General features: G+C 36.2%; 1 protein-coding gene across 4 annotated transcripts in view; it reads right to left on the bottom strand.

Annotated features, from left to right (window-relative positions):
- The window catches only part of PPP3CA (protein phosphatase 3 catalytic subunit alpha), a 325,335-nt gene that overhangs the window by 19,087 nt on the left and 292,951 nt on the right, over window positions 1-13,297 (bottom strand). The gene's annotated exons all lie outside the window — the stretch shown is intronic.

Below are 13,297 nucleotides of genomic sequence, written 5' to 3'. Positions count from 1 at the left end.
AAGGAAGCAATAAAGAAAAGTTCTCAATGCAGCTACATGCAACCCATCCCTTCTCCAAACCGCTCCAGGAGAAAATTGGCCTGGTAGGTTTTGTTTTATATGCCCAATCCAACAGAATCTAATTGCTTTCAATATCTTTTTGTAATTGTAAGAAATGAAGATGATGAGCTACATAAAATTTTATACTCAAATGTCTCATAAAATAGGAATATTTTCATATTATTAGAATGTGAAAAAGTTCCTTTTCATAAAAAGCAGAAAAAAGTGAGGTATTCACTCTTTAATGTAAACAGTACCAGAAATTCTCCACTTCATTATTAAATGGGCCTCAGTTTTTATTATTTAGGTTTCTTTCTTTAAAGGCCTTTTAACTAATATATATTCCTAGCATATATTTTTAAATAAAATATGTTATATACGAAAGTGCACATATATGCTAACATTTTGCACTTTTTTTAAAGGAAAGATATTTTAAGAACTACATATTACTAGTAGGCTTTAAATCTGTAACTTTTAAATTTAGATTCTAACAAACTAATAGAGGAAACACCACCTTTCCAAATTTGTTAAAAGCTAACAAAGTGTATCTATTTAGGAAGTTTATTCTATTTGAAAGTAAAATTTTTATCCTGTTTCATTATTATTAAGCAGAGTTTCGATGTACCCCCCAGATATTATTTTTCATCAAGTAGAGTAATTATTGAATCTGAAAAAAAAGGCTATTGATGGAATGAAGCATGAAATGTTGAGATAAAAAAAGTATCTTGTGTTACATTAAAAACAAAAACTAGTTAGGTTTTCATCCAAAATCAGCACCTTTGAAATACAAGATATAAAACAAATAAGAGTCGTCAGATGCCTCTAAATACCTTGCATAACTGTTTTGTTTTGTTTTGTATTTTTTACAGATGAAGATGAAACCATAAGTATACAGACTATCTTATTTAGGAGAATACATGTCCCAAATTGGCCCCTATAAAGCTAGGAAGGCAAACCATGTGACATAATCCCTAAACCTTATTCTTTCTTGTCTTTTCTTTCCCTGACCTAGTTTAGCAATAACAAATCTTGAGCTTCTATTTGCCAACAAAGTGATGCCATCTAAAAGTTATTTAGACATCCACCTGCTTTGCCCTTGGCCATGAGTGTGACAAAGGGCTTTACTACATTGTCCTATACTATGTCAGGCATTTCAGTCCTTGGATTTAGGAACAGCACCATAAGCACTGAGTAACTGTTAACTTTTACATTTTTTTACTCTTGCGTGTACAAAAGAGTATCCTCCAAAGTATACTATTCCCACCTCCAAACTTAAATAGTTGTAAAGAATATAATATCATCAACACTGCCATTTTCAAGTGAAATGACTACATTACATTTCTTTTCACTGATGGCCTATAAATATCACAGCAATTTCATCCCACCATCATCCATTTAAAGAAAAAATTCCATGAACAAGATACTCACTGATATTTAGAAATCTTACATGTGTCCTTTTTTCCTTTGAAATTGTATTTCCATTTCCCTGATTTTACTCTAGTGAATTGTATATCGATACTTTATAATATTTTTATAACTGCATGGTACTTTGTCAAAAACATGTTTCCAAGTCTAAATTAAATGTATTTTTTTGGACATTTCCTGACACATTGCCTTAAGTGTTCACAAATTCCTTTGTAATCAATATCACAATTATTAGTAGTACATAATTGAGGTAGGTAGCACAAATCTATGATAAATAGTTAAAAAGCATAGAAATACAATTTTATTGGATTGCATCCCTTAATGACAAGGATGGGAGGGGGTTACACTGCTTTGATTAAGGATACTTCCTAGATGCTGAGTTTTTCCAGCATCTCTCTGTTGGCACACCAGTACTAAACATCTCAAGGTGAGGTTCACAATGATTGTGGCTTGGGAGACCTATGCTTTGCTACTAAATTGGGAGAAGGGCAATTGAGAAAGAAGAGGTGGAAAAGAAGAAGCTGCAATGAGGCCTGCAGCCTCCAGCTCAGGTGAGTTTTAGGAAAGAGGACATTTGGAAGCCGAGGAATCGAAAAAGGATTCCCTTACAACTCCTCTTGCAACATCCTTGGGTAACACCAGTAGTACAAATATTCTAGCATGAAGACTGAGATTACTCAGTTTCTAGAGTTGATAGTTGCTGGAAGATCTCCTGGACTAGCCATAACTTGAAAATCTGCATTGCTCGACCACTCTTTGGACTAGTCCAAAGAGATTGTTAGGCGTTGGCCCTTATAAATGGCTGTACATGTGCTTATGGAGGTTATCCCATTAGGCAGGAAAACACATTCAGGATCCCAAATTTCAAAAATTCCTATAAAACTTCATCTTTTTGAAGGTTATAACCTAAAATGTTTGCAACACCTTTTTAACTTTGATTTTAATTCTACCATATTACACACCCAGAGGTAGTAAAATTGGGATAAAATGGCTACCCACTTCAAGTCACTCCAAACCATATATTCTGAATTTTCCCCCTATATTTTTTAGTTCAATGAAAATCTCAGCATATTATAGAACCTGCAATCGTGTCCTATTTGGCATAAGACTATTCTGCCTTGGATCCCATTTTGAAAGCAACAGATGATCCTTTAAATGATATTTTTTTTAAATAAAAAGTCTCTCCTGTGTAATGGATTTTAAGAAAGGCCAGTACAGCCTAGACTGTTTCCCCCCCCCCACTTCTCTTGTCATAAAACATAAACGAATTATTTGGATAGGAAATCTTAAAAATATACAGACTACTCCCAAATGTCAAATAACTGTCATTATTTGGTTATCCTACATAATTAAAAGTTACTTTTGTTTACAAGCTTTAATTTGATTCCGTGGACTTTTGTTCTCTGAGACATTGTGTTCCATCTGTTCAGTGATTCCTCAGTAGAGCCACAGAAATTGGCTATCAGGCATAATTCTAACTTGGGTAAAAATTAAGGACCTTAAAATAGACCAGAGAACTTCCATTGATTTTTTAAGAAATTATCACATATTCCAACTATGCCTGACAAAGAACATTTCAGTTTGTTTATATTTACCAAAGTAGAACCTAAAAAGATGTGAAATCCTAGTTGGGTTGACCTCTCATCATGACAGAAACACATCAATTTTGTAAACTGACAAGTGAAAATAAAAGCAAAATGGGGGCACGTAGGTGCCTCAGTCGGTTGAGCATCTAACTCTTGATTTTGGCTCGGGTCATGGTCTCACCATCATGAGATCAAGCCCCTTGTTGGGCTCTGCACTGGGTGGGGAGTCTGCTTAAGATTCTCTCTTTCTGCCCCCCCCCCCCTTGAATACTCTTTCTCAGTCTCAAAATAAAAAAATAAAAATAAAGAATTTAAAAAAGAAAATAAAAGCAAAATGAAATAAGATAACAAATGTGAAGTTAATAATTCAGACCTACTGTCTTCAGGAGAAACAATCATAATGTCTGGGTGTTTAATCTATCAAGGATTATTCTGGGTAGATGAGGGCAGAACAGTTCAAAAAGGTATCTATTAAGGACCTAATTATGCATATATGCCAAATGCTGAAAGAATGCATTCAGACCAGAACTTAATTCTGGACTCTTATGCATTTATAAATTTATCAAATGCTAGGACTATATTTAAATGTTATCTCTGAAATTTATCAAATGCTAGAACTATATTTAAAGGGGGGAAATGGACAGAGAAAAGTATTATGTTTCATTGTCCCATGTGTCAAACACTAGCTAGAAAGGTAACTGGGCACCATCTGATAGCACAATGAAAAAGCACGCTGAGATCCATAAAGCAATTCCTTGGTCTGACAGTGGAGGACCCTGAGGCATAGGCATGTATTGATCTTATCTAAAACAAAGCCACTCAAAAGTCTTCTGATGCTATTCAAGATCTAGGTGGGTGTTGTGTCAGTACGTGGAGGGTGTGGTGAGGTTTTGCCCAAGAAGAAGAAATAAAGAAAGGAGCATTAGGTTCTGGCCAATGATCAGTGCACAGGCTTGCATAGATAACTTAAATGTTTAAGACTTTAACATCACCTAAAGATATTATTCTCTTATCAGAGGAAGGGGATATGCCAATCAAAAAGGTACCAATGGGCCACAGAGGCAGAGTAAGGACAAGAATCTGAGGCAGACATCTGAAATGTCTAGGGAAGTACTGTCCAGGGAGCAAAAGACCTTCCAGTGTTCTGGCCCTAGTGAAGGCTTCAGATCATAAAGTAGCTGGCTCATTCACTTCCCTTAGGACCTGAAGAAATTGACATGTGGGAGGTAGAATAGAACAGTGGTGAGGAACCTCTGCTCTGGAGTAAGAGACCTGGGGTTTCAGCTTCTCCATTCACTAGCTGTGTTGTCCTGGACAGATGACTAGGTTTTGTCACGTCCATGTTCCTCATCTATAAAGTGAGGAATGTTCAAAGTGCTTTATTTGCATTATTTCACATAATCCTAGCAACAATCACATGAGGAAGTATTTTTAGTTTCCATTGTCCTCAGGATGATTCTAAGGAACAGAAATGGTTGGCCTAAGGTCAACCACTGAGAGTGCTGACCCAGAGCCGAAATTCATTACCGTAGCGGGTTGTTTGATCCACTTCATAGGAGGGTGGAAGAATGAAATAAGTAATGGGTTCACTCGCTGTTAACATTCAACAAACACACATGCCACATACTGTGCTACCTGCTAAAGCACTTAGCACAGATCTTTGGTACATGAGAGGTACTCAAAAATGTTTGCTATAATTACTAAGAAGAAAGAAATGCTTGTGCAGACATGGATATTCCAGTTCTTCTAAAACTCACACTTCTCTCTGTAAATTAAAATAATGATTGTGTGATATTCCTTCATATCAAGCTCCCTAAGTTGGGGCGATGGTTGCGTTTTGTGCCAACCAGGCTAAAGGCTGTGTCCCTAGTGGCACATTCACTAGGGAAAATGGTGGCAGACAGCTGGCTTCATTTTCGGTAAAAAAAAAAAAAAAAAAAAAAAGAAAAAAAAAAAGAAAAAAAAGAAAAAAAAAGAAAAAAAAAAAGGAACATTTCAAAAAGTTGGGCTGACCAAATAGAATCAAGATTTCTATTTCTGTGGAGGGCTGAGAAAAAGTAGGAGAAAAGTTTTATGACTTCTCATAAGTGAAGAGTAAAGAGGAAGGAATAACAGCTTTTTAGAAGGGCAAACACAAACAACGCTCCGAGAAAAATATTTTTAAAATCTAGATTTTCTGAACACTTATTTAACTTTTTCATCGAGCCCTTAAACTCGCCATCAGAGATCAAACAATTACCATCAAGGGAATGCCTGAAAAACATTGGCCTCCCCACAACTCTGTCTTCAGTGGTTCCATCAACTAATAATTATTCTCACATAAGTATAATCTTCAGGCTGACAACTTGGACCTAAAAAATGCCTTAGTACAAAGAGAAACATGAAAGCTCTGGCAAAAACAGAAGAAGAACTATCTTATTTTCTCCCAGTATCAATTTTCAGCAAGCTTACATTACCACTATAGTCCCCTCTGTGCAGAATACCCCTTTCACATACCAATTACTTGAACCTTGTTTGTGAGAAGTGATGCTTTTCTAAAATATAGACATATGTATACACAAAATCTTTGCCTTCATTGAGGAGAAAGAGCTGTCTACTTCGATGCTTTTCAAGTAAAGAATATATTAAGCTTTATAGAGCACACACTTATTTCCCTTCTTATGATGCAACATGGATTTCTTTCTCAGATACATTCATTTGAAGTGTATGCTTAGATATGCAATAGCTAATGTTTAGTATAAGTTGACCATGTCACCAGTGGCTTAAGAAAGGCTCAAATACTACAAAAATTAATGATTTTTAAACCTGTGCAAAAATACTGTAGATGAGTAACATACCTGTGTCTATGGAAATATAGCATAAAATTCCAGAGCATTATTTTACTGTGAGCATAATATTCTAGCCAATGGTGGACATTATCCAACCAATTAGTTATAACAAGGATATGGCTGTTTTTTCAATTTACTTTGTTCTGCAAAGTCTGTGCTTCCACGTAATATGAAAATCCTGCTAGGTAAAAAAGAAACACATTGTGCAAAACGATGGTAGTACAATGGGAAAATAAAGCAGTTCTTTCAGTGTCTGTGTTACTGTATCATTTTAATTAGCAACTTAAAGGATTTTAATTATTGCAATCAACTATGATAAGCTAGACTTGGTGATACTGATTATATGATGGCTAACCAGGCACCTTGTATGACAGTCAAGGCCCTAAAACATCAACAGCCATAAATATGATGGGACTTTTTATCCTACTATCTACTAAATCCCTGTGTATTTTTTAGGCATGTTTCAATTTAAATGATCTACTGGCTATAACTATTTGTTTCCTTTTTATGGCATAACTATGATTTTAAAAAAGCAGTTACCTGTACTATAAATGGAACAGAGTACAAAGGATACATTTACAGTGACAAAGATGATTTATCTTCTAAATTACACACCAAAATATTACGTAATTGAAAAAAAGACAACACTAAACTGGAAGGTAATTAACAAGAGGCTGAGAAAAACATGATAAATCCTTTTACAAAATATTGAATAATTTTTGTTTATATATATCTTCCTTTCACTTTCTTCAATTACATCATTCAAACTCAGATATTATAAAAAGATAAGAGAGCTTAACACTGGTAAACTAATACCCATTTCTGCATATAATTTGCTGATAAACTTGGGTAGATTTCTCACATGGCCATACTTCCTAAAGCTGTAAAATACATGAAGAGTTTTTCTTATCCTTGTCAGAAGCAGAAGACAAGAAAGATGTCCTCTATAGTTCTTTCTTTAGTTGTCAAATATTTTGTCCCTAGTCATGCTCCCTCCCTCAACCTTTTTTTTTTACATGTTTATTTATACTTGACAGAGAGAGAGAGAGAGAGAGAGTGAGTGTGCGAGCGGTAGAGGGACAGAGAGAGGGAGACACAGATTCCAAAGCAGGCCCCAGGCCTGAGCTGTCAGAACAGAGCCTGACGTGGGGCCAGGACCCACAAACCATGAGATCATGACCTGAGCTGAAGTCAGACATTTAACCAACTGAGCCACCCAGGTGCTCCAACCCTTTCAATTCTCTGTAAGACAACATATTTTAAGTTGGTTTCTTGCTGAACAAGACTCTCAGCTCAATGAAGGCAGAAACCATGTGTTTGCCTGCCATTGAATACACAGAAAAAGATATCCCGCGAAGAAATATTTTTACAGAGAAATAAAAATATATAAAATAAAATGAAAATATAACACGATATGAAAATTGAGGTCCTCTGAATTTTATTTTTTGGCCTTTTGCCAATGATTTCTATTTTCTTTTTTAGCTATTATAAATACCATGACTAACATAAACACCTCTTTTCAATAATCTGATATCTGACAACCAAAGTTATGTCCTAATATTTCATTTTTTGGCCAGACACATCACACAGTAATTTTTCTGCATTTGGTGCAAATACTTTTTACAGCTGTTGCCTGAACTGTTACACAATCCTGGCTCTTTCTACTTAATCATTCTTTCTTTCTCTTTAGCTCATTTGTCTTTTTTCTCTAGCTTCATCAAGAAGGGTTAATTTAAGGGGCTCCTGAGTGGCTCAGTCAGTTAAGCGTCTGACTCTTGATTTCAGCACAAGTCGTGATCTTACGGTTTGTGGGATCAAGCCTCGCATTGGGCTCCGTGCTGACCGCACAGAGCCTGCTTGGGATTCTCTCTCTCTCTCTCTCTCTCTCTCTCTCTCTCTCACCCTCTCTGTCCCTCCCCCGCTTGTGCTCCCACACACGCTCTCTCTGTCTCTTTCTCAAAATAAATAAACATTTAAAAAAAAGAAGGTTAATTTTAAGAATTGGTTTCAATTTTCTTCTATTTATTTCCTTTCACATCAGCCACTTTGGAGACCTATTTCACTTTTAATAGATTCTATTATGACTTTTAATTCCAAGCCTCTGTCACCAGCTCAGAATTTGTTCCCAATTTGCAGGGCTTCACTTCCAAATTCTGCTTGGACCTTTCCAGAGTTACGTGTGTCACTTTTACTCAAACTCATCTCCCGAAATTGGTGAGTTTTTCCATAAATATTCTCATCCTCCTAGACACCTAGGCTTGAAACCACCCAAATCAACTTTTCTTTCCTTTGCCCCACTGATTCTATAGCTGTAAGTCCCCGGGATAGTTCTTTGGAATAGCTCCCTTTAGATCTTATTCTTAACAGTATCTTTGTTTGGTCACCTCAACTTCCAGATACATTATGAAGTTCCTGCATTATATTCCTACTCAGCCTTTGTTTCGTTTGTAAGCATTTTTCCAAGCTCATCAACTTTAGGTGATGTGTCAATGCTGATGGTACAAGAATCCTATCACTACTGTGTTCCTTGGGAGCTATTTATTTATTTAGTATATAGAAATGTTTCCATTTTATATTAAAATGGAATCCTCCTCCCAAAACACTGTCCATTATTATAGGACATACAACTTTTTTTTTTTTCTTTCAAATTGGGAACCTGAAATACAGGATGCTACAATGAAGTGCACAGAAATAACAATAATTGCAGCCACAAGAAAAGTTCTAAGTTAATGATTCTTAGTGTGTGTGCTGCTACCAGATGCACAAAGAAAAGGGGAGTTTTTACAATGAAATTCATCTCAAATGTGCATCGTGGCAATTAAATACAGTTTTGAATGAAAATAATACAATCAAACCTTTATAGAGGTATTCCTCAGGGACCAATAAAATGCCATGTTAGTCCCACAAATTCCCAACTTTACACTTTCACAGCTAGGGATGGCTTTTTATTTTTATTATTATTATTTTTTTAATGTTTATTTGTTTTTGAGAGAGAGTGTGAGTGGGGGAGGAGCAGAGAGAGAGGGAGACACAAAATCCGAAGCAGGCTTCAGGCTCTAAGCTGTCAGCACAGAGCTCCACGCGGGGCTCGAACTCACGAACCGCAAGGTCGTGACCCGAGCTGAAGTCGGACGGACGCCTACCGACCGAGCCACCCAGGTGCCCCTAGGGATGGCTTTTTAAAGCTAGACAGAAAGAAGTGGGAAGACACTCTGGAACCCACGATATTAGACATCACGAATTATCTAATAATTCGAAGCAGATGATGGGAGATAATTTTGTTGTATACAATTTAGATAGTTTCGTAGAGGCATGCAAAAAAACTTCTCTGATCCCGTATTCAGTGACTGGCCTGTGGTTAACATTAGGATAAGGCAAAACTGTGGATAAAGGATAAGAGTTCCACCATGTGGTTTGCTCTCTAGATGAAAGCAGAGACATAAATTCTAATTTAATATTAAGTCTTTCCAGTGCAGCCTGAAACTATATTTGGCTCGAAATGTCTTAGTTTTATTATTTTTTTTCTTTCCTTTCTTATTCTACAGGATTTCAGTTTCACTTTCATGATTTTTCCTTGTTAACCAGACATGTCACAGTTTCAAACATATTTTGTGTCTATGTGTGTGCATACGTATATACACATGCACACATATGTATGTGTGATCTCAAGAGTCTAAGATTTTAGGACCTAAAAGAAAGCTCCAAATAAATATTTTTAATTCATGAAACTGTCATTGGGTTTCTAATGCTTATCGCTTTTCCAGATGTCCTTGTTGTTACAATGAACAATAAATAAACCTCTGAAATGATGCAGATTGGTTGATTTCTGCCAGTCTTTCCCCCCATTTTGGGATCACCAACTAATCCTTGGGCTGAAGAGAGTTTTCTTGATTAATGAGAATTAACTACCAGATAAAATACATCTACTTGGATTTCTTTCTTCTGTAAAATGTTCTGGGGAATCACAACCCTAAACTGAAACCAGCCTGTAATTTTATCATCCCAAATCAGAAGTGGAAACAAGAAACAAAGACCCCAATACATATAAATTAGATCCTCCAAAGACATTCATTGGTATTCAACTGTTTCCAAACTTTACAAGATAATAGAAATTTTGTATTTTATTTTCAACATAAAAGAGCCACAGACCAATTTAAACTAACAACTTTGTTCTGGATAGGGTATCAAATTCTTTTATTTGTAAGGCAGAAGCTAAGGAGGAGAGATTCAGGACATGATTTCTACTCAGCAAAAACTTGAACCAGAGGACTTACTGTCTGCTCAGATACACCAACATGTTTAACGTGATGAAACGCATAACTTCTTGGAGTAAACTCAGATTAAAGGAATAGAATGAAACTGTTTTATGTGCAGTTTATTTGACTTTCGTGGCCAAATAGTGCAAAAAAAAAAATCTCTTTCTTTATTTTGCAGTATATTTAAACAGAACAAACTATATTCTATTTAAGTGCTGTTGTGTTAACAACAACAACAACAAAAGGCATCATGCTGCTTCAAAAAAAAAAAAAAAGATTTCAAGCATTGTAGCAACTGGTTGTAGAAAGTTCAAGAGGGTGAGGACAAGGCACATGTTAGTTTGAATCCAGGCTCCATTACTTCACTAGCTGTGTGACCTTCAGCTTTAACCTCACCTCATCCAGTGGCAAACGTTTCATATGTAAAACAAGAATCATCCTAGCACCTGTATCAATAGGCTGTTCTGAAGTGGAGATAATATTAATCACCTAGTAAACATATATATGATAATGAAGAATTGAATGCCAATTAATAATTACAATTTTTTGCTGGTCAAAAGGGTAAACATTAGTGAAGAGTTAATACATGTAAAGGACTTAGAATAATGCCTGAGACATAAATGGTAAAGAGGAGCTGAAAGAACCTGAAGGAAAAACAAATTAATCCCATAGCTTACATTCCTCTAGGAAATGAGAAGAATCCCTATCTGCTATAGACTTTATAGACACTAAGAGGTCAACCCGAGAAGGTAAAAAGATAGTCATGGGTTGTAGAGATATCATTACTACCTGTGACTTTTCAGGTGACATTGGATATGGAGCAAAATACTGAGAAGAACTAGATAAATCTCTCAGGAAGAGATTCCACATCCTTTCACCCCCTGCCCTTAGAGTAAAGCAGCCATTTTAAGGGAGAGGTTCAGTTAAGTTCTTTGATGGCTTCTGATTCCTGCTTTCATCTCTGTAGCCATCAAGCTCAGGAGCCTGGTAGGTAGAGCAGAAGGCCAGGCTCCAGAGAGAGACAGACTGCAGACCTCATGCAGGAGGGACTGGGAAGAATTAGAAACTTTATTCCTTGGTTGAAAATAATAGTGCATCCCTCACTCCAAAAGAAGAAACTTCAATATACGTTCTCAATAAACTGTAGTCTCAGAGAGTCAAAAATTCTGGAAAGTTTTACAAGTTCTTCTCTGAGCAACTCTGAAGAAATTCATAGCTTTTGCATCATGTTCTAATAAGCAGTAAAGAACATTTCTTATTGTTTACTTCAAAATGTATGATGTCCTAAGTTAAACATACTTTTTACAAAAATATTTATTTATTTATTTTGGGGGGGGAGCAGAGAGAGAGGGAGACAGAGAACGCCAAGCAGGCTCTGTGCTGTCAGCTCAGAGCCTGACATGGAGCTCGATCCGATGAACCATGAGATCATGACCTCAGTCAGAAACCAAGAGGTGGATGCTTAACCAACCGAGCCACCCCAGTGCCCCAAACATACTTTTAATTAATATTTTTATTTCTTTAGATTTAAGCATGGTAGAGTCAGCTTTCAGTGGTCTGCTTAGAAACAAACAAAAGTTTCTAAGTGCCTTGAAAAAAACATGCACTCTTATAATTGGAATTAACACGATTAAAAACAAATTCTGATGAGTGACTGACGATTGGAAGAAATTATTTTAAAAGCAGAGTAAGCCACACAATATATCCTTTCATATGTAAGAGACTGAGAGGGTGGATAAAGAGAACTCCCCATTAGTGAAGTAAACACTGAGTTAGTCTTGGTAATAGTTAACTGTGCAGGAAACACCTGTACTGTTGAAATGTACAGGCATTTTGGCTACAGTACCTGGCACATAGTAGGTGCTCAATATATATTTGATGAGTGTATGCATTAATATCTATTATAAACTTACCTATTCTGTATAAAATATTACACTTTTATTATATCGTTTATATTATAATTATTGGCCAATGAACTTGACTACAATAGAGATTTGTTAACAAAGGCCTATCACCTTATTAACGCTAATTAATCTTTCTCTTGAGGAATAAAAGGAACATAGAGAAAGACATCTATTGTAAAATGTTTGTTGACTTTTAAGATACCACCAGGGACGTATTCTTCCTTTAAAAAAAAAGACTCCATCATGATGAAAATATTATCTCTTAAATGATATCACTAAGCCTGGAAGAGTTAATAGTAGCAAACTGTGGCTATAACATAGGAAATATCTAGAATCTGGAAGAAGCAGAAAATATCCATTGAATTCTGGATATTTCAGAATATATCAATATATTTACTGAAGTAAGTTCTTACAACTATTCTTTAGCTAATTCTAACATAGTAAAAGTTTAGGCATATATTACATATTAAAAAAATTTTTTTAACGTTTATTTATTTTTGAGACAGAGAGAGACAGAGCATAAGCGGGGGAGGGTCAGAGAGAGAGGGAGACACAGAATCCGAAGCAGGCTCCAGGCTCTGAGCTGTCAGCACAGAGCCCGACGCAGGGCTCGAACTCACAGACCGCGAGATCATGACCTGAGCCGAAGTCGGACGCTCAACCGACTGAGCCACCCAGGCGCCTCTATATATTTTATATTCTATTATATATAGAATTCTCTCTCCTTCCTTACATTATACATGCCCTTGAAATGTGACATATGACTGAAGAATAGTCTATGGAGACAAACAGGCAATGACGATAGAAATTACAGAGAGGAGTAAAACTATGAGATGATAGGAATAATTGTACACTTCACATTTACCTAAGTATACAGACTCTATTAATATGAGTGTATGAATCCTTTTATTTCATTTCTGCCTACAACATTAGGTAGTTTGCATTCGTAGATGTGACCTGTGCTAATCCAAGTAAACATCAAATCTGGAAGTTAGATGCTAACTTCCAGAAGGGGCCACATTCACCTTTCATTGGACTTAAATGCAGTTTTTAAAGGTAAACATGCTATCAGTTTAAACTTCCACAAGATCTAGTTTCTGCTGCCACCTTCACTCTTCATTTTATAATCTGTCTCATTCTATTGATTGAGCATCAGCCCCTCTATCAGACTGGAACTTCATCAAGCCACAGGTCTCTCTTGCATCTTGGAATCCTGCGTTCCCTACACAGACTAGGTTCTTATCCCATGTTTACAGAAG

Source organism: Felis catus, chromosome B1 (assembly GCF_018350175.1).
Source record: "Felis catus isolate Fca126 chromosome B1, F.catus_Fca126_mat1.0, whole genome shotgun sequence".
NCBI lineage: Eukaryota > Metazoa > Chordata > Mammalia > Carnivora > Felidae > Felis > Felis catus.
The sequence above is the reverse complement of the archived record's forward strand: the minus strand, read 5'-3'. Positions and strand labels throughout refer to the sequence as shown.